This window comes from Leucoraja erinacea, chromosome 32 (assembly GCF_028641065.1).
Source record: "Leucoraja erinacea ecotype New England chromosome 32, Leri_hhj_1, whole genome shotgun sequence".
In the NCBI taxonomy this organism is placed as follows: Eukaryota; Metazoa; Chordata; class Chondrichthyes; order Rajiformes; family Rajidae; genus Leucoraja; species Leucoraja erinaceus.
Window position 1 is genome coordinate 14,446,929 of NC_073408.1, and position 20,995 is coordinate 14,467,923.

A 20,995-nucleotide genomic window follows, 5' to 3' on the forward strand; every position below is an offset into this window, starting at 1 on the left:
GCAGTTCCTTCTTAAACATATCTGATCTGCATGTATTTTGGGACTTTACTGAGCATAGAACAGTAGAGCACAGGAAGAGGCCCTTTAGTCCACCATGTCTGTTCTGATTATGATGCCAAGTTAAATTAAACTCTGTTACCTGCACAGAATCCATTTCCTGTATATCTATGTGCTGATCCAAAAGTATATTAAATGTTACTATTCTATCTGCCTCAACCACTAACCCAGCAGTGCGTTCCAGGTACTCACCACCCTGTGTTAAAATCTTCCCCTCCCGCCCACATCTCCTTTAATCTTTGTCCTTTTCACCTCATAGTTATACCCTGTAGTATATGACATTTCCACCCTGGGCAAAATGCTCTGACTCTCTACCCTATCTATGCCTCTCATTCCTATCTATGCCTCTCATTATTTTAATAAACTTTATCAGGTCTCCCCTCAACCTCCAGTATGTTGTATATTAGATGCCAGTTAGAGGCCAAGAGTTATCTTTTCCACAATAAATCTGTAGGTTATTTTGAAGTCATTCTATTTTATTTTGTAAACATATATAAGAAGGAAAGTAATTATTATTCATCCATTATTCTCCTTGAGAACATGGCAGTGACCCAAGTTGTTGAACTTCTAGGAACAAACTGCAGATGCTGGATTAAATCGAAGGTAGACACAAAATGCTGGAGGAACTCAGTGGGTCAGGCAGCATCTCGAGACCCTTCTTCAGCGACCCGAAACGTCACCCATTCCTTCTCTCCAGAGATGCTGCCTGTTGATTTCAAATAGTTGTAGAAATTCAGCAAGAGTTACTCCAGCATTTTGTCTCTACCTTGTTGAACTTCTCCACCTATTATGCACAGTGGCCAAATCCAGAACTTTGATAAAGAAAACAGCAAAGGAAAGTTTATTTCAATATGATTTTGAAAAACACTGCAGTACAGTTATCGCAAGGTAGCTTTGTTGCTCTGGATTTAAACGTTCTGGTACTTCAGTTCCTTCTGCTGAAAGGTTCAGGTGATAAGTAGCAGAAATAAAATCTACCCATATGGGCTCCAGAGACATCCGTTGAAGTGGCCCTTAGTTGCATTGAATATGTTCTGGTTCATAAGTAGGCATTTGTACATCAATTACAATACTAACACCAAGGTCCAACAAAGAACGCAACTGTTTACCAACAATTTCCAGTAATTCTTCCAATCTCTCTTCAACACACTCAGATCTTATTATCCCCTTATTTGCTATCTACAGATCCACACACACATAAAGATGTGTCCTAGCCCCATCATGAAGCTGTTAGACGTAACAAGTAAATATTGAGGAGTTTGCTCGAGAGAGAGCAGTCTATGCTTACACAAATGCATCATGTCACTGCTTTCTATCAAACATTATTGAACATAATTTACTAACGAATGCCATTTATTTTTAAGGACTCAAAATGATGGAGTAACTCAGCGTGTCAGGCAGCATCTCCGGAGAACATGGATAGGTGGCGTTCCAGGCTGGGCCCTTCTTACTGGTGTATTATCCCAGCCTCAGCTGACAGGTGAAACAGGTATTTTTAATAATTTACATGACCAATCTCAAGCCCAGGGGCGAAGGAGGTTCTGGTGGACATATGCTTGATCATAAAGAACTCATTTTAACTTTGCATTCCCAATGTGTGTTTGGTACTATGTATTTTAGTTTTGAGATACAATGAGGAAACAGGCCATTTGGCCCACTGAGTCCGCGCCAACCAGTGATCACCCGATCATACTAGATCTTTCCTACTCACATTGGGATAATTCTACAGAAGCCAATTAATCTACAAACCTGCATGTCTTTGGAATGTGAGAGGAAACTGGAGCACCCGGAGAAAACCTCACCGGGAGAACGCCTAAACTCCACACATGCAGCACCCATAGTCAGGATCAAATGCGGGACTCTGGCGCTGTAAGTCAGCATCTCTACTGCCGTGTCTGTGTGCCATCCTTGCACCATGTGCGTTCAAGAAATGAATATATTTTTCAGAAGGAAGTATTTTCTAAAATTAAATAATAGCAACTAGTCAGCAGAGGAGCAGAGACAGGAAATTAAGACTGAGAAGTGAACTCATCATTCACTGGAAATCAGTCTGCATGAAATCATCGACAAACTGATTACTGCAATGAACATGAATATCACAGCTGGGTTTAGTTCACAACAAGGAGGGTGAGGCAGGCAACAGTGGGATTTTCCTATTAAATGTAATCACAGCCTCAAATAAACATATTTCCTCATTCGGGAATAAGGAATACTGGTTATGTTGTCATTTACTACAAACCCTTCTTCTCAGCAGAGTGCAATCATATTACTGGCCTGTCGAGACCAGGGGGATATTCCACTCCAATGCTGCCTATTGTTCTGGTTCCCGTCCCATATAAGCAATGTGTGGCATTATTCCAAAACAGCTACATGTCCTTTCTTATTAATCTGTTCAACTTGCTTTAATATTTAATCTCTTATTTATAATGTGAGGGAGTGGTCATGGTGCAGATTTCCTACATCCTGTGTTCCAAGAAATCTGTGATTGCAATCAGGCTTTTGCTCAGGATATTGAAGGAAAGGGGAAGAGGGCAAAGATGTGATGATGGGAAGGGGAAGGGAGGCGAGTAGAGGGGATGCCAGGCCAGGTCAAGGTGGACACACCTCTACCCTCTCATCCTTTGACACTCCATACCTTCCACTACTGAAAGATAACTACTGAACAACATTAATTATCTTGTGTTTAAAATTCTCTAGACCTCTTGGAGAGTGGCAGAGGGGATCACAAAATTCACACTTTTTTTCCTGCACGTACTTGCATCCTGATACTTAGCATCAGCTGTCCAGCAAGCATTCCTTCATTGCAGCTGCAGTTTTTTGCAATCAACAAAATACACTGCAGTTACTTGCGTAGGCTACTCTGACAGCGGCTCCCAAACCTGTGACATCCAGCAGCAAGGCCGGGGGCAGCAGGTATATTGGAACTCTACCTTCACAATCTACTCCTGCACACAAACCATCTTGACTTGAAAACGGATCGCTGTTCCTTCATTGACATTGGGTGCAAATCCTGGAACTCCCTCCCAACAGCCTGGAAATCAGCCAGTTCAGATCATTGCTCTGTGGGGACACCTTCACCAACAGGGCTGCAGCAGTGCAAGGAGTCAACTCACCATCAACTTCTTAAGGTAAGTTAGAAATGGACAATTACTGCCAATAGCAAAAAACAACCCCCAATTACCCTGCATTTTAAATTGGCTCGGTTCCTCACACAGCTAAATATTCATATTTAATAATCAAAGAATTGCAAATGGCATAATAACTTCCCTGGAGAAGGGTGTGAAGAAGGGTCTCGACCCGATACATCAGCCATTTCTTCTCTTTAGAGATGCTGCCCGTCCCGCCGAGTTACTCCGGCATTTTGTGTCTATCTTCGGTTTAAACCTGCATCTGCAGTTCCTTCCTACAAATAATAACTTCTCTCTGGTGCATTGCCTCGCCTCATTGTCTTTACCGGCCCTCGTGCTGCTGCAGGTTGCTACTCCGTTGGTTACAGATGGATGGGTGGAGGTGGGGGATAGAGGACACACACTCTCAGCAAGTGAGATTACTGGTGGTCTAGGAAGATGGCCTCAAGCACTTCCAGGCACATCCTCGCTTCAGTGTATTTTATATGCCTGAATGGCACCAGGATAGAGAAGTTACAGCATTAAAGGAGGACATTCAGCCCATTGTTCATTCCTGCACAAGAGCAATTTAGCAATTGTACTCCACACCCTATTCCTCCAACACTGCTACTTTTCTTCCTTTCAACTTCTTATCCAGCTAAACATTATTGTTGAATCTATCTCTACCAGCAGAAGAATCAGTTCATTTTGTAAGCCAACTACACACAGTGTAGAAAAGTGTTTCTCGTATCATTTTTATTTAGAGTTAGAAAGAGATGCAACTTGGATACAGGTTCGTATGGGCTGCATTAACATCAACATTTACATTAATCGCCCATTAAATCCTATTTTCTATTTACCTCACATTCTCAACACATCCCAAATATCTCCTATTGTAATTCTGCTCCTAATCTCACCCCATTAGTCTGATTCAGTAAAACACTGAGTCAAGCAACTAAACTTCTTTCTATACGATACCTAACCAACTTCGTGGCTCATCCAACATCGCGGCTCATCCAAGCCCTTCAGCCTCGTGCGAATAGATACCTCAGATGGTCAGCACGGTCCCAAGTGCTACCCCAGAAGATCGACACAGACTCATGTGCTGTCTCCTCTTATATACTGTATCGGACCCGTGGCGTGAAATACATGGGGGGTGGGGGGGCAATCCCTCCAAACCAATCATAAATAAAGATCATATAATACATTAATTGACAGCTCCCTAACCCAATCACAAAATACCCCAGTACGTTGTTTCTACATAAAGTTCCTAATCGAAGACAGTTCCTCTAAGTATCAAAGGTCTCAAAGGTATTTTATTAGTCACATTCACATACACCTAGGTGTAGTGAAGTGAAATGCTTTTTGCCATTTTGCAGCACACAAAAAAAAATACAGACATAACACCAATGACAGTCTTAAACACATAGAACATCCCCCCACAATGGCTCCCACCACGAGGGAAGGCACAAAGTCCAGTCCCCAACCCCAGTTCACCCATAGTCGGGCCCATTGAGGCCTCCACAGTTGCCTCTATGGAGGCCCGATGTTCCTGGCCGTTCTCGCCGGGTGATGTTGCTCCGGCGTCGGGAGAGTCCTCCCAGCGGCCTGGGAACCCTGGAACGGCCGCCTCCGCACTGGAGGCCGCGGCTTCCGCACTGGAGATCCCAGGCTCCCTGTGTAAAGTTCAGCGCAGCTGCCCGCAGCTGCCCGCTCCACAGACCCGCAGCCCCGCAACATTGTTCCCGGCAGCCTCAGCATACCGGAGTTCCAGCGCGGCGACCCAGGCAAGGCATCGCCCACTCCGCGATAGCGCTCCAGCGCTGTGCCGCCGCCGAAAGTCGTGGTTCTGGGCGGTCCCCGACAGGAAACGCCGCTCCAGGCCCGCTGGTAGGCCACGAGGATGGGTCGAAGCTGCAGCCCAGAGAAAAGCTGCCTCTCTGACCAGGTAGGGACCCTGAAAGGTAGTTTCCCCTCCCCCACCCCGACCCCCCACATAAAAAAAGTCTAGACCTCCAACAAAACACTTTAACTAACTTAAAATAAAAATAAAAAGAGGAAGAGACAGACAGCTGCTGGTTGGACAGCCGTGCACAGGACAGCACCCAATTTCAAGTAAAGTAAAGAAACATTTTACTAGGTAAACATAAACAAAAACAATTTGGGATAGGCCCCTTGCCTTGACCAATCACAAGATAACAGTGCAAAGACCATGCAAAGTAGTTAACAGTGGTATTATAATATACCTTTCCCCAACCAATCCTGATCATGCATTTGCAGCAAGGCTCAGCTCATTCTGCAAAACCCTCATTCATATTAACAAGTGAGGGGACATCTGGACATCACCCTGTACTTATTTTATTTATTTTATTTATGGACTTTTCTTCAGCTTTTAACACAGTTAACACGGTCACCCTCTGCAACCGCATTCTGGATCTACAAGTCAACCCATCACTTATTTTGTGGATAAAAGACTTTCTGCAGGACCGGCCTCAGCATGTGGTGGTAAATGGTTTTAAATCCAAGAACATGATTTTAAACACTGGTGTCCCCCAGGTTTGTGTCTTATCACCGATTTTATTTTCCATCTACACAAACAACATAACAAACAATAACAGTGACATTTCCCTTTTTAAGTATGCAGATGATATGGCCCTGGTTGGCCACATTAAGGATCACACTTCTCTGGCTGCCTACTATCAGCAGGACAACACCCTGATGCTGTGGATCAAAGAGAGCTCTCTGGAGCTCAACATCTCCAAGACCAAGGAGCTGTGTTGTGGGGGGAGGCGAACATCTTCCCCCCAACCTCTCTTCGAACCTCTGAGGCTGAATGGGCAGACAGTTGAGCAGGTAGAGGCCTTTAGATACCTGGGCACAGAGATTGACACCCGCCTGTCCTTCTCCCAGCACACAGACTCTGTGTACAAGAAGGCACAGCAACGCCTGTTCCTGCTGAGGAAACTCAGGAGCTTTGATGTCAGACAGGACATTTTAACAGCTGTCTATAAATCACTTATAGAATCTGTACTCACCTTTAACATCACATCCTGGTTCACCCTCACCTCTGTCAAAGACAAATCAAAGCTTTCCCGGATCATCAATCAGGCAAGCAAAATAACTGGCAAAACTCAAAATCAATTATCAGTACTCCACACCCAGGCAGTTAAAAGGAAAGCCAATCTCATTACACAGGATCCCACCCACCCCCTGCACAAGTCTTTCCAACTTCTGCCATCAGGCCGCTGATATAAAGTCCCCCTATCCAAGAAAAACATCCACAAAAACTCATTCATACCCATTGCCATAAACAGCTTAAATAAAAAATGAACAATGGACAAATTAACCCTGACGCATTGTCACTTTACACGTATCCACAACTTTTATCTTGTCTATTTTTACAGTTTTTAATCTTTACATTTGCTTTTAAGATCGATACACACTGTGTGTGCTCGCAGAAATCTGTATTGTATGACTGCTTATCAGTACATTGTCCTGTCTGTATGTTGAGCCACGTCAAAGAAGATTTTCTGTTACGACAGACAATAACGTTTTCTGAATCTGAATCTGAATCTGAATCTGAATCACCCTGTACTTAGCTTCCTCCCAGGACCCAGACATTCTGGAGCCATGAACCTCGTGGTTTTGCAGCTTTTACAGAAAGATGTCAAGCAAGTTTTGCAATGGCAGAAATCCTCCATTTTGCCACATACTGAATTGGCCAATATTATCACTATCACTTATGACCTTATGACCCCCTCCCCAATCCAGATTCAATAGGTGCAATTTACAGATGCAAATTAAACAATTTACTCACACGTCGTAAAGAAATGGTGAAATGGAGCACACGGAGGAAAAGCCCGAGGTCAAAGGAAAAACATGCAAATTCCACACGACCAGAGCCTCATTTGCCCGCACATATTCCATATCAACCCATTCCCTGCATATCCATGTTCCGATTCAAAAGTCTTAAACGCCACTATTGTATCTGCCTCCACCACTGTCTCAGACATCCTGTTTCAGGTACCCAGCACCTTCAATGTAAAAAAACTTTCCCCACACATCTCCTTTAAACTTTTCCATTCTTACCTTAAAAGCTATGTCTTCCAGTCTTTGACCCTTCCATTCTGGGAAAAAGGTTCTGAGTTTCTGCCCTATTTATGCCTTTCATAATTGTATACACTTCCATCGGATCTCTGCTCAACTTCTGCCATTCTAGTCTCTCCTTTTGGCTAATAGTCTCTAATCCAAGCAAAAGGAGGATTGGCAAGACATCAAACCATGTCGGTCTTGTCACCAAGTTAAAAACCATTCCAAGCATTTCCAACAAGTAATCTGGTGCCTGGAACTGTACAGTGAGTCATCTCCACCCCATTCTTGTCCTACTGCCAATGTAAGTCTTGGATATTTGAAACAAATGATTGGAAAGAGGGAGCTTGGAAGTTGGGATAATAAGAAAATGAGGATAAGGACTTTTTTTTCTCCTCAGTCATTCCCTCTTCTTCCCACTCCTGTTGGGCAGAAGATACAAACTTTTGAAAGCACATAGCACCAGACAAGCTGAGAGAGACAAATGAGTTTGCTAGTCAGCTGTTGTTGCTAGTTTATTCTCTAGCAAAAGGGAAGTGTGTCCATGGCTTGAATGGTTGATGCTGCACCAGTCTTGGTTGTGAATAGTTCATGAAAGCTGTTGGATGTGAGCACGGAGCAATCCACAGTCCAATGTGTCCAGGTGTATTGGTACGTGTGTCAAATACTGTATATGCCCTGGACTGATAGGGATTGCAAGTAGCTTTCACTTTGACCATTGGAATGAGATCATCTACTTGTAATTGTAATTGTAATTGTAAATCTTTATTGTCATTTCCTGAGTATTCGCATACTCAGAGGAAACAAAAAAACGTTTCTCAACCAGTGTCCATTCAGTTTTCGTTACAAAATAAATAGCAATTAAAATTAAAATACATGTCATGAACAATTTAACCCTCTAATAACATTCAATAACATTCAACAGCCGTTCCGACCGGCAGCGGCACAACAGTGGCTCTGCTGCAGTGTGGGGGGTTTGTGCGCGATACTTGGCAGGGGGGAAAGTTCATTTAACAGTCTTATAGCCTGTGGGAAGAAGCTGAGGAGCATCCTGCTGGTTTTGCAGCTGATGCTCCTGTACCTCTTCCCAGATGGGAGGATGGTGAAAAAGTCATGCGATGGGTGGTAAGGGTCTTTGATGATGGAGATGGCTCTGTTGATGCATCTCTTCTTGTATATGTCCAGCAGGAAGGGGAGTGGAGCACCAATAATCCTGCTTGCGGTCTTCACTATCCTGTCCAGTTGGTGCCGTTCGTACGCCTTGCAGCTCCCGAACCAGGAAGTGATGCCGTATGTCAGTGTGCTCTCGACAGTCCCCCTGTAAAAAGTCCGTAGATGTGTGGTGGGGAGGCCTGCTTTCCGTAGTCTTCGTAGGGGGTGAAGTCGCTGCTGGGCTCTCTTGACCAGAGCTGTGGTGTTGGCCGTGGACGTCAGGTCATCAGACAGATGTAGTCCTAAGAACTTCATGCTGCTGACCCTTTCCACATCAGCTCCGTCGATGTGCAGAGGTGCATGGTGATGTTTCCCCGCCCTCCTGAAGTCAACCACCATCTCCTTAGTTTTTCCCACGTTAAGAATGAGGTTGTGGGATTTGCACCAACCTGTGAGCAGCTCCACCTCCATCCTGTACGCCGATTCATCGTTGTCACTGATGAGACCCACTACTGTTGTGTCATCAGCGAACTTGCTGATGAAGTTGTTATTGAGTCTGGCAGTACAGTCGTGTGTCAGCAGACTAAACAGAAGGGGGCTTAGGACACAGCCTTGGGGTGAGCCAGTGCTCACGGCTATGGTTTTTGATGTCCTACTGCCCACCCTGACTGTCTGCTGCTGCTGCGACAGGAAGTTCAGGACCCAGCTACATGTGCCAGCATCAACCCCCAATAGCTCCAACTTCTCCACCAGCTGCTGCGGGATGATTGTGTTGAAAGCAGAGCTGAAGTCTATGAAGAGGATCCTGGCATAGGTGTTTTTCCGATCGAGATGTGACAACACGAGGTTCAGTGTTGTTGAGACTGCGTCCTCTGTGGATCGGTTGGCTCTGTAGGCGAACTGCAGTGGGTCTAGGTCGGCAGGTAGACTGTTTTTGATGTGCTGCATAACTAGTCGCTCAAAACACTTCATTACAATGGGTGTTAGGGCCACTGGTCGAAAGTCGTTATGGCAGGCTGGGTTTGGTTTCTTCGGTACAGGGACGATGGTGGCACTCTTAAGACACTTCGGCACTACTGCCTGGCTGAGTGAGATGTTAAAAATGTCTGTGAAGACATCCTTCAGTTGCTCGGCACAGTCTCTTAGAACGCATCCAGGAATGTTGTCCGGCCCTGCAGCTTTGCGTGGATTGACGCTGGCGAAGGCCTTTTTAACTCTGGCTGCGGACAGCCTGAGCGACTGGTCACTGGGAGATGGCAGTAGTGCACGTGTCTGGGTGCTGTTTTTAACCTCAAACCGTGCGTAGAACTCGTTCAGTTCATCTGGTAGGGAGGGGTTGTTTTGGCATATCCGCATCGGGGGGGGCTTGTAGTCTGTGATGGTTTGAAATCCCTGCCACAAGCGGCGTGTGTCTTTTTCATTTTCGAAGTGGCTATTGAGTTTTTATCCGTACAGCCTCTTCGCTTCCCTGATCCCCCGGGATAGGTTGCCCCTTGCCAGTTTGTATGCTTCGTTGTCCCCAGACTAACCTTTTGCATTGGAACATAGAACAGTACATCACATGAATAGGTCCTTCACCTCCCAGTGTCTATGCCAAGAACATCTCTTGTCTGCCCGCACATAATCCATACCCCTCCATTCTCTTCATATCCATGCGTCTAAAAGACCCTTCTACGCCACTATCGTATCTGCATCCATCACCAATTTGGTAGTGCGTTCCTAGTGCCCATCACCCTCTTAGTAAAAATACTCCTGTACATCTTTAAACTTTGCCCTTAGAACTGTAAGGGCAGCACCATGGTGCAACTGGTCGAGCTGCTGCCTCATAGCAGCAGAGACATGGGTTTGATCCTGATCTCAGGTGACGTCTGTGTGGAGTTTGCATGTTCTCCTCGTGACGATGTGGGTTTTTTTCCGAGTGCCCTAGTTTCCTCCCAAAACCCAAAGATGTGAAAATCTGCAAGTTAATTGACCCTTGTAAATTGTTCCTAGTATGTAGGAACTAGATGCAAAAATGGGATAACATAAAGGTCGATGGTCGGCATGGACTCAGTGGGCCAAGGGGCAGTTTCCATGGTGTATGTTTCAATCAATCAATCTATGTCCTCTAAACCTTGCAGCATTGTGCATGGAAAACTATCAAAGTAAAATATTAATTAAAACTACAAATGCAAGAAAGGTTCAATGCTTCAGATTTCTTGCTAGACAAAAAATACAAAGGAAAAATACTGTTAAAGATGTTATAATATATGTTCTCCAGTAGATGGTGATATTGTACTCTGAAAAATTGGTGGGTTTATTCTTTCGTAATGGCACCATCTCCTGGTTAGAACAAAATTCTGCTGGAACCAGCACATTAATTTTCCCAGCGTCTTTTTTCGCACATAGAACTTATGTGTGTATCATACGTACTGTGTTAGTTTTGGTAATATCTTCCAACATTTTCACTCAAGTGATTCATGGAGGGAAGTTAAAGGAAGTGCTCCAGTACTGATCAATATTTTTTGTTCTATTCGAGAAGCTTTCCCCATTTTTTCTTTCAGCTGCTCCTGTAGTAACTGAGCTGCATTAAACTGAAGAAAACGCCTCCTTAAAAAGTTGACGACTTCATTCTTGTCAGCATCACTGTTTATTTTTACTAAGCAGAGGAGACCGATGAGGGGATTAAATAAGAGTGTGCAATATTATAAAGGACAAATTATGCATAGATGCTAGGAAACATTTCCACAGAATGGAACTGTCTGAAATTATATGTTGAGAATCCAGGGTAAGTGGTTTGGTGGGATCGCAGGAATTTTTTTTGCCCAAAAGTGTGTTAGATCTGGACCACACTGCCTGAGTGGAGGCAGATAGTTTCATGCAATTTACAAAGTACCTAGACAAGTATTTGAACCATCAAGGCATAGAAAGCTGCAGACCAAGTGCCAGTGAATAGAATTAGTATTGATGGCCATTTGACAGCCAGTTTCTTCATGGTGGGCTGAACGGCCTGTTTCTGTGCTGTGTGACTATGATTTTGTGATATCAATTTCTGGTTGATATAGTTCCTGTGAAAAACACTGGATATTTTAAAGAATATTTTCTGCAAACACTAGAAAGATTTTTTTTAATTCATCCCAACAATGGAATACTAGTATAAAAGTTATGTTGCACAAAATCTCACTAACTGTTGTGCATATTTCAAATTGGGTTAAAAAAAAAAGGTAGTTAAAAATTCAATATTGTTTTAGTTACATCTCCCTCCATTCACTAAAAGTCTGAGGTATTGAATATAATTTTTCATGCAAAGGTTGAATATACATTTACAGGCCTGGCACAGTAGTGCTTGCAATCCATCTTGAATTCAACTTTCTCAAAGTCCAATCTGAACAGAAACATTATTGGAATAGGCAGCATCTGTGAAAGATAATTTATATTTTACATCAATGATTTCATCAGGCATGGCCAACTCATTTTTGCCCCCCTCTCCACAGATGTTGCCTAACCTATTGTGTATTTTCAGCATTCCCCTTTATTCTGAATTTCCAACAACTTCTGTGTTCTGCATTTGTTTGTTCTAGCATTTATTTTTTTTTTTGAACTCTCTTCTCCATTCTCATTCATTGTCTCTATTTATATCTTCCCCTAACAAACCTCCATTGCCCTCCCTCACCGTGATTTGCCTTCTTTGATGGATTGTGGGCAATACTGTCATAAACATTTATCGTGCTTCTATTTGCCCTTGACATCAGTTGCTTGTTGGTCTATTTCAAAATTAAGAGTTAAACACATCACCTATCAGCCATAATGTGTAGGATGGAACTGCAGATGCTGGCTAATAATGAAGACAGACACAAAATGTGGGAGTAACTCAGTAGGTCAGGCAGTAGGTCAGACCCAGGTTTAATCCTGACTACAGGTGTTATCTGTACGGAGTTTGTACTTCTCCCCGTGTCCGCTTGGGTTTTCTTCGGGAGCTCCGGTTTCCTCCCACACACCAAAGACGTCCATGTTTGTAGGTTAGTTGATTCAGTATATTTGTAAATTGTCCCTAGTGTGTGTAGGATAGTGTAAGTGTACAAGGATTGCTAGTCGGCGCGGTCTCAGTGGACCGAAAGGCCTGTTTCCGTGCTGTATCTCTAAACTAAACTAATTATCCTTTTTGTGATGGCTTGGCTGAGTGTGGACGTGGTCTATTGGAGGTAAAATCAGAAGCAGTATTACAGCAGAATCTAAAACTGATCCTTTCCATGCTCCTGATATCTGTGTTTACGTTTTCAGAATGTTTAATATTTTTTAATAAAAGCACAATATCTAGAGAGTACATATTCGGAGTCTGCTTTGCTACAGGTTGCGTGGATAAGGATTTGAAGTAATTGGCCTTTGGATGAAAGGGATATGGCAATTATCCTTCATCTTGAATGCTGCTTACACAATTATAGTGTGAACGGCAGCCTTTGTATTGTGAACAATTTATCAGAGCAGCTCTTCAATGAAAAAACGACTTCCTCCAGCAAAGAATAAAGCTGCAGGAAAGTGCAAGTCCAGACACTGAGAGGATGATCTGGATAAGTGTATGTATCTGGGACAGACCATGCATTGAATGCAGGCTTGAGGAAGCATTCAAATGCATATTCTCCTGCTGCAACCTACAAACCAAAGCGTAGACTGTGTGTAGGATAGTGCTAGTGTACAGAGTGATTGCTGGTTGGTCCAGACTTGGTGGGCCAAAGGGCATGTTTCCACGCTGAACCTCTAAAGTCTAGACCACCTAGATTGCCCTACCACTCCCATACACAGGGTGGGGTAGGAGAGGGATTGCTGACGTACTATGCCAGTTAACTACTGACCAACACATCGTGGATGTGACAGGAAATGGAGGAAACCCACTCAGATATGGAGAGAGTCCACAGAATGGTCCCACATGCCTGCACGTCTTTGGGATATTGGTGGAAACCAGAGCACCCAGAGGAAATCTACACCATCACAGGTATAAACTGCAAACTCCACACAGACAGCACCCGAGTTCAGGATTGAACCCAGTCTGTGAGGCTGCAGCTCCACCAGATGCACCACTGTTCTGCTGGTAGAAGCTGAGACAATGTTTATAGAAAGGCACAAAGATATGGTTATGATAAAGGAAGCTGGAGAGATGGGGTTTAATTGGATAGTTCTGGTAAATGGCATGGACATGGTGGGCCGAAGGGCCTGTTTCTGTGTTGTATGGTTATATGCATTACATTCACCCCTGAACTGAACGAGTGGAGACTGCATGCAAACTCTCTGCTTTGACATTATCGTGCTTGGAATAAGCGGTCAGCATTAATTGCCCTGGTTTTGTGCTTACTACTGATAATTGCCCCTTAAGGTGGGAGTGGCGAGCACCATCTGAGCCAGTGGGAACTGACAGGCAGCTCCTGTGGAGAGGTGCACAACAACAGTTGTGTACTTGCTGCAGAAGTCTGTGAATACATTGTGGTAATAGTGGAGTGCAGAAGTGCACATTGGCTGCTTCCAGAAAACACTCATTATATCATCGAGTCATATTGCAAGGGAACAGGCACTTTGGCTCACTGTTGCATTGACATGTCGGGGGTGGGGGGGTGACGCCTGTTTGGTCGAGAGTAGTCGTACAAACAGTCGTACCTTTTTCTGGTCACCGCTGGATTTTCAACATTTTGAAATTTTTCGGTGACCTGCTGCAACTATGATGGGTGCCACCGGCAAGTCGCCGAAACAAATTGCGTAAGTGGGACAGGCCCTTAATAATGTCAGGCTGATGATCTTTCCGATGAACGCTACTTCAAGCATTTTTATTTCAAACATCCAGCGTCTGGAGTGTTTGCTTTTCATTCTCAAATAAGCGATGTTCTCACCTGGACTGAAGCTCCCTCTGCTGGATATGCACAAGATTACAACTGTGGTCTCAAACCATTTTTTCCCCAAATGTGTGATATTGGATGAGTGCCATTGATCAGAAAATAGAATAGATATAATACTGTATTTTTCATAAAATATGATTGTGGGATTTTTGGGCAATTGAAAATCCTCGGGCCGATTCTTTCTTTTGAACACCCATAACTTTTTATAAGGTTTTGAACAGTACAACAGCTATAATAGTGTAGGAAGGAACTGCAGATGCTGGTATAAACCGAAGATAGACACAAAATGCTGGAGTAACTCAGCGGGACAGGCAGTATCTCTGGAGAGAAGGAATGGGTGACGTTTCAGGTCGAGACCCTTCTTCAGCTGAGTTACTCCAGCATTTTGTGTCTATCAACAGCTATGATGGAATGGCTCTGGAATTATTCTGTGTAAAATCCCAACCCTGCCTTTGCCATCACTCTTGACCAAAGTCACTGCATGAATGTGTGTTGAGAAAGTTTAGCCAAAATCTCAACTGTTTTCTCTTTTCCTAATCGTCTGAAGAGTGTTTGACATGAAACTCTAACTATGTTTCTCTCTCCACCTATACCACCTGACCTGTTGAAATTTGAGCATTTGTTATCAGGAACGCTGCATGGCTAAAGGTATCCCTGGCAGTGAGGACAAATGGCTCAGCAATGGCCACGAAGGGGTGGCACGGTGGTGCAGCAGTAGAGTCGCTGCTTTCCATCGCCAGAGTGCCGGGTTTGTTCCTGACTATGGGTGCTGCCTGTACGGAGTTTGTACGTTCTCCTCGTGACCTGTGTGTGTTTTCTCCAGTTTCTTCCCACACTCGAAAGACGTACAGTTTTATAGGTTGACTGGCTTGGTATAGGTGTATAGGACAGTGTTAATGTGCGGGGATCGCTGGTCGACACAGACTCAGTGGGCATAAGGGCCTGTTTCCATGCAGTATCTCTAAACTAAACTAACTAAATTGAGTCAGCATGAAGTTACAAGACAAATGGACCTGATTCACCTTCCTCTAGTACAATTGCAAAAAACCCCCCCATGTTTCTAGTAATCAGCGACAGGGTTCGGAAGTGACTGAGGTTCCTCTGTGAATAGCTGTACATCAAAGATCAGTAGATTCACCTCTTGAAGTAAAGGTAAATTGTCATTGAATCATACAACATGGTAATAGGCTATTCGGCCCAACTTGCCCATGCCAACCAAGATGTTCCATCGACACTTGTCCCACCAGCCTGCATTTGGCACATGGATATGCTGGGAATGGTGTGATGTGGATCGTGTGCAGGAAGAGGAGATTAGTTTGGCTTGACATCATGTCCAACGTAACATTGTGGGCTGAAGGTCCAGATTCCTGAAGGTACGGTACTTTTCCGTGTTAATACTGAACTACTTGGAATCTCCATCTGGTCGGATTAAAACTATTTTCTCATTACAAATGAACGAAGCATGTTTTAGCTATGATCACATCTATTCATGTTATTATCTCCATGGTAAACAATGCAAATTACAGGTGGGCGAATGATGAAGTAAAACTGAAGGTGGCAACGTGTCTTATCCCTGGTGCCAGCAGGCTGCAGCTGACTTGTAACCATAGTCATCACAAGCATATCCCAATGCAAATCCAGATAAACTGCTAAAGAAAATGTCACACAATTAATCTGAAATTAAATTGGAATGAGGCAGAATAGCAATGACCGAGGAAGGGGGGCAGCGTTACCGCTGGATTGCATTGCTGAAAAGAAAATGAGTAAAATGCAAATTGAACGGAGATTGCTTCAGCAGGATTTGGTTATAGTATGTTTTAAAATGTTGCCCGAATCCATATTCAGGGGGAATGAGCAGCAGGTGTCTCTTGGATTGCAAATACTCAAGCTGCTGCCAGTCCGTGCTTAAATATATTGCTGCCTCAGAGCTATGCTGACAATAAAAAAAGAGGTTCACCATCATTAGCGGCTGGCAATTTAAGCTTTTTAATCACACATCAAAATAATTTATAGAAGTGCATTTTCTGAGAGGCTTGTGCACAGGTTAATAACACTCACATCAAACTTCAAAGGTGCAGCTCTGATGGTTGAGATGAAATGGCTCATCAAAAAGGTGATGGTCTTTATCCCTAGTTCAGGCTGCTTATTAATCTCATTGTTTGGATTTTTGATTTCTCGCAGCCTGAAGGGGAGATTGAATTGGTGTGAAGGACTAGACACAGGCACGGAGGGCAAGGTGAACACAAGCAATTATTAGAGATTTTAATTACTTTCAGTTCATGCTGGAGTTTAACCACGGAGATTGCTATCAGTTGCAACAGCAATTGAACTTGAATTCCTAGCAACATGATTTTTTTTTAAATGCTGAGTTTATTGTGGTCTAATGCTTCGGTTCAGTGTCAGTGTTGTTTTTATGCCGGTCCAAATCATGTGCCTAGTTTCAGGAGATTCATGTCTTTGAACTACTCATTCACGAGGAAGCTGAGATCTATAGCTGTGCAATTTCCGCTCTCCTGTAAAAGCACATGTAAGAAAGCAAGAAGATCAAATGGAATCTTTGCATTTATGTCATCCCAATTGTGGAACATACCAATGTATCCAAGATGTGATAGAGTTATACAGCATGGAAACAGGCTCTTTGGCCCACCATGCCCATGCCAACCAAAATACCACATCTATGCTAGTCCACCTGCCTACATTTGGCCCATATCCCTCTAAACATTGTCTATCCATGTATCTATCCAAATGTAATTTAAGTTTTATTATAGTACCTGCCTCAACTGGCTCCTTTGGCAGATCGTTCCATATACTATATGAAACAGTTGCCCCTCAGGTTTCTATTAAATCTCTCCCCTCGCATTTTAAACCTTTGTCCTCTGATACTTGAGTACCCTACACTGTGCATCTACCCTATCTTTTCCCTTCATGGTATTCTACTCCCCTAATCCTCCTGTGCTCCATGGAATAAAGCCTTATCCTGCCCAACCTCTCCCTATAGCTTTGAGCCTGGTCCTGACAACATCCTAGTATATCTTCTCTGCACTCTTTCCAGCTTAATGACATCTTTCCTATAGCAGCGTGACCAAAACTGAGCACAATACTCCAAACATCCTGGGCAGCGTCTTGTGAACAGTTGCTGGAATCATTTTCTCTTACATCTTAGTAATGTAGCTGAAGGCAGTTCATTTCTTTGACTGGAAGTTTAGGAAGTTTGGAACTTAGACTCCCCATAGTTGCCCACAGGGTATAATCTCAGCCGGTTGTCTTTTTAAAAGAAAATTCCCAACAGGTGCTGTTGGTGTATTAAAGTTGAGAGCAGCAATGATCAAAGCCTGAATAAAGGCTACCCGACTGAGTTCCAAGAGTGACAAGAGTTTGTGCAAACTTGGGAACAGTAAAATTATTCATTCATGCAAGACAAGATTTCCAGTAAAATGAAGTTGGTAGTGAAAGCCGTGAGTAAATACGACTTCCATTTTATGCCATTCCAAGTTATTTTACATCCAATAAAATATTTTCGAAGTTATAAATTTGGTGAACCGATAATCAGAAGTTATGCACAGCAAGCTTCTACAGATTGTTTCCAATCTCCTTTCACTCGTAATTATCTGACTCACCTCAACATCTGTGGACCAGGAATTGTTGAACTTCCAGTTCAGGCAGCTTCCACTCAAGGAATGCTCCAACTTCATGTTGAGTTCAATGAGGGATGGAACCAGCACCCCATGACGATGAATGGTTAAGCACCAGACCTTGATCCGCTGTACAGCGTTTGCAGTGCTTCATGCCTGGTAAATTAGGTCAAATTAAAACATATTTCAGAATGTCCCATGCACATCAACGCTTGGATATACAGAAACCTTTCCGTCAACACTTAAAAAACATTTTTTTATGGGGGAATGTCAACTTGTAAAGAAACAGCTGCCTGTCATAGAACACTCCGACACTTGGTCTCTGATTGTTGTGAACAATTCAAGTTTAATAAAATGGAAGAAATGATGGAACCTTCCAACATGACTTTAACTGCAGACATAAACTTGCAAGAAATGTTTTGGCCTCAAAACAGTCAGTAATTTGCGAATTCTCAACTCGCAATAATTGACTTTAAATTCTTAAACAAAAATTGTCAGAGGAAGAATGATAGTGTTGTGATCATGCTATCATCACAATGGTTTAATAGTATATTGCATGAACCCCAAAACAGATATTAGCCAAAGTGAAATTAATATAGTTAAATGCAGCATACATTTTGTATACGATTTGGTCTGACTGATACCTTGACTGATATATGCCTGTTGGCATTACATTTTAGATCAACGTGGATCAAGACATCAGGGAGAAATATCTCAGGGTGACTTATACATGCCCCTGTGTTCTGCATGGAGCAGAGAAGGCTGAAAGCGGATTTGATAAGGCATGTTCAAATTTATCATTAGTTTGTTTAGATCAAAGAAAAGCTCAATAGTGGGAGGAAAGTTGGGAATCGGGATCATTGATACAACACCAGAGGTGACACAATCATACAATAAGTTAAAAGATTTTTAACTTAGCATGTTGTATTCTGAGATGCAGTACCTTAAAATATTAAGGAGATAAACTCAAACAGTAGCATTTCAAAGGGGATTGAAGACATGAACACAGGGTAGGAGCAGGGAATTGGATTAAATAAAGACACAAAGTGCTGGAGTAACTCAGCGAGTCAAGCAGCATCCCTGGAGAACATGGATAGGTGTCGTTTAGGGTTGGAAACTTTCTTCACATTGATGGGGTGGTGGAAGGAAGGAAGCTGGAGAGAGGAGGGGCAAGGAATTAGATTAATTGGAATACTCTATTCATTATTTTTCATTGCTGTATAAACTTTGGCCTTTGAGAAGTCTGGCTGAAAGCTTAAGGAAAAGAGATGAAAATTTTAATGATTGTTACTGCCAGAAGTTTGCAATTGAGAATATTCGGGAAGCTATAAAATATTACATTCTTCTACCAATCTGTTTGTTGAACAGCCAGATGAAATTCCCCGCCTGGACGTTTGGCGAAGATAGGTCACTGTCATGACAGAAGCTTAAATATAAGTCTGTTGTTATGATGAAAGCTAACAATAACATATCCTACTGAGATTTCTTATTCCTCATAATTTAAGGCAGAAAGCATATCTGCTACTCTGCACCTTGGCTTTGTGGTCTCGTGCATAGCAGCATGAAGGATAATGGACAGCTGAGAGAGATGGATGACAATTATTACATTACAGAATTTGAAATAGGTTGTAAGCCACAATTGTTTTTAACAGCCATTTAAATGCTGAGATTAGATTGTTGCAAAATCACTGTAGGCTGCAGTTTGTTTATGCACATGTTGCTTTGGTTCTATGTTGCAGGATTTATTCCATTTTCAGACCAGCATGGCGCAGAGAGAAACCATCAGGGTGCATCATGCTGCTCATGTGTGAATCCATCTCCACTGCTGTGTCATTACCAGACATACATCAAGGAAGATTTTGCAGAAATCTACTGGGAAGTTGTGAAGCGGGTGCTTTTAATATAATAAAGTTTAAGGTTTTGCTCGAGTCTGTTCATACTGTACCTCACACTATTTAATTTAGTGGTAAAAAGTTGAACTTAACTGCAATATATATGCTCATCTGTACCAAAAATGCATTGTCTACTTTGGCTGCCAATCTATAATCTAATTGACAGTTAGATGCACAATGATTTGCAAAAATGGTAATATCTACAGTAATAGGCTATTTAGAAGAAAATAAAGTGATTCTAGACAGTGCCAGAATCCCATGAGTTTGTGAAAATCTCCTATTTTGATTATTAATATGTCCCTTCAAGCCATGTAATGTATTTTTAGTTTATTGTGCTACAATTCTGCAAGGTTATCTTCCTAGTTACAGCAATCAACCTCGGGCTATAGGTTTTCTCCTCTTCAGCTGCAAATGCCTCAGTAATCAATGGCATCTGCACTTCTCCTGTTAATTGGAAATGAATAAACTTTGAGCTTTCTGTGCAATACAGTAACTGTTCCGTTTGGTTTTCATCAACACACTTGGACCATATGGCTGCTCCGAGCTATTCTCTAAGTAAAATGGTGGCAATTTGCTTTATATATCATGATAGTTATCTTTGACGGCAAGGTGTCAAGCTTGCATTACTCTCTGGGGTACAGAGGAATTTGGGTGTCCACCTAACAGTATAATTATAATTTCCTATTTATAATTTTAGTCACTGTTCTCTACATTACAATCCCTTTATTATGATTATTATCTATATTTTTGTTTACAAAACTGGTTGTAACATGGTCGAAATGTTAATACACTTAGAATGTACGTAGATGGGACTAACTGTATTTTATTGTCAATCGAAGGGCATGAAGCCATTCGACAGAAGAAAGGATAACAAAAGTTGTAGAAGGGGATATACAAATGACCAACCTTCCCTTAATTGGCTGAATGTGGGCGATTAGCTGCAGGGAAAGGTTGAACAGAATTGAATTGTTTTCTCTGGAATGCTGGCGGTTTTAAGACCTGATAAAGTATATAAAATTATAAGAGGTTTAGATAAGGTAGGCAGTCAGAATCTTTTTCCCAAATGGAAAAATCAAGTACTAGAGGGCATAGCTTTAAGGTGACAGGGGCAACATTTAAAGGAGATGTGTGGACCGGATTATTTGTTACACAGAGGGTGGTGAGTGCTTGGAATACATTGCCAGTGGTGGTAGCTGAACCAGGTA

At 42.7% G+C, this 20,995-nt stretch overlaps 1 long non-coding RNA gene across 3 annotated transcripts in view; it reads left to right on the forward strand.

The window, feature by feature from the left end:
* LOC129712403 (uncharacterized) overlaps nt 1-20,279 on the forward strand; it is a 38,870-nt gene extending 18,591 nt beyond the window's left edge. Inside the window, exons 3-5 of one of the 3 annotated variants that reach the window (XR_008726047.1) lie at nt 1,422-1,546; nt 2,755-3,185; nt 19,638-20,279. This is a non-coding gene — a long non-coding RNA (uncharacterized LOC129712403). Of the gene's footprint in view, nt 1-1,421; nt 1,547-2,754; nt 3,186-18,578; nt 18,771-19,637 lie in introns of those variants that run through there. The other 2 variants (XR_008726049.1, XR_008726048.1) reach the window with 2 other exon arrangements.
* The last annotated feature ends 716 nt before the right edge of the window (nt 20,280-20,995 follow it).